At 42.1% G+C, this 1,596-nt stretch overlaps 1 protein-coding gene across 2 annotated transcripts in view; it reads right to left on the bottom strand.

The window, feature by feature from the left end:
- LOC138961541 (tubby protein homolog) overlaps positions 1-799 on the bottom strand; it is a 43,629-nt gene extending 42,830 nt beyond the window's left edge. Inside the window, exon 1 of one of the 2 annotated variants that reach the window (XM_070333200.1) lies at positions 585-799. The gene's annotated coding sequence lies outside the window, so the exon portion shown is untranslated. The remainder of the gene's footprint in view (positions 1-584) is intronic. The other variant, XM_070333201.1, reaches the window with a different exon arrangement.
- Between the last annotated feature and the right edge of the window lie 797 nt (positions 800-1,596).

The raw sequence follows: 1,596 nt of genomic DNA, 5'->3' as shown, positions 1-1,596 counted from the left end.
TTTTGGTCAAGTACTCTTCGACGAAGCCCGGGGTTTGGTATTGCATTTCAGCTTGGTGGCTTAAAAATTAATTAATGACTTTGGTCATTAAAAATCTGAAAATTGTAAAAAAAAAAATAAAAATGTATAAAACGATCCAAATTTACGTTTATCTTATTCTCCATCATTTGCTGATTCCAAAAACATATAAATATGTTATATTCGGATTAAAAACAAGCTCTGAAAATTAAATATATAAAAATTATTATCAAATGTTTTTTTTCGAAATCAATTTAAAAACACTTTCATCTTATTCCTTGTCGGTTCCTGATTCCAAAAATATATAGATATGATATGTTTGGATTAAAAACACGCTCAGAAAGTTAAAACGAAGAGAGGTACAGAAAAGCGTGCTATGCAGCATAGCGTAACCACTACCCCGCTCTTCTTGTCAATTTCACTGCCTATGCCGTGAGCGGTGGACCACGAGTATACGGTCTTGCTGCGTTGTATTGCGTTCAGTTTCATTCTGTGAGTTCGACAGCTACTTGACTAAATATTGTATTTTCGCCTTACGCGACTTGTTCTTTTCTTCTAATACTTACCAACCAGGTGTTGTAGTTGTGGGGTTTTTTTCAGTTTTTTTTCTTCCAGTTTTTGTTCATCCTCTCTTCTCCTGCTTGTCCCGACGCTTGTTTCTTCTCCCAGTGTGCTCTCACGCCGCCCCGTCCCAGCACTCACTGCAACATCCACCCCTCAACTTCGTTCCGCCGCCAGACTTGTTTTTTTGCGCTTTCTGAGTTAACCTGTGTTGGTCAGACACCTGGGAAATCCCCACAATCGCATTCGTGAATTTACAGACACTCCAGCGAAAGAAAGAGTTGATGTTTCTAAAGTTCAACACCCCCATCCACCTCATCCCCACCCCCGCCCCCACCCCCACTGTCCGTTTCAACTTTCATTCAGCTGGAGCGCAAATTTGGACTCTCCTTTGACTTTCACAGGACATCGTTCATCTCCAACCATTTAGCTTTACAAAAATCGTTGCTGATCCGCTCCCGACATACCCACCCACCCCCCCCCCCCCCCCTCCGATCCATGTATAAAACTCTCCCACCTCAGTCAAATACAAATTACAAACAGTTCTATGTCGTGCCCAAAAGGAAGGGTCACGAACTTATACTTCGCTGACCTTCACCCCGTGGGCACCGATCAATTCTAGCTGACGTAATCGGTAAACACAAAGTTGGCTTATCTGTTATCGGATCAAGGTATCATTTACCTAGATGGACTTGTTTGGCGATTTCATGCCTGCACGCTCACCGACAATTACGTCCGAACGGCCGCTTACAAGGTCACACACGAACGGAACTGCAAATTAATTGGACACAACAGGTATCTTCACGCCGTGAATTTAGACGTAAATTGCCAAGTTATTCAGGGTCAAAACCGTTGCTTGTTTCCCTACCCTATCAGAATTTGTGCTGTTTTTTTTCAATCGAAAGAATGCCATCCACTGTAAAACGGTAGGTTGACAACAAAAGATAATTTCACAGCGACTTTTGTCAGAAAGGAAAAAGAAAGGGGGAATCTCATTTGCGCTCTGGTCAAGAGAAC

This window comes from Littorina saxatilis, linkage group LG3, assembly GCF_037325665.1.
Source record: "Littorina saxatilis isolate snail1 linkage group LG3, US_GU_Lsax_2.0, whole genome shotgun sequence".
Lineage (NCBI taxonomy): Eukaryota > Metazoa > Mollusca > Gastropoda > Littorinimorpha > Littorinidae > Littorina > Littorina saxatilis.
The sequence above is the reverse complement of the archived record's forward strand: the minus strand, read 5'-3'. Positions and strand labels throughout refer to the sequence as shown.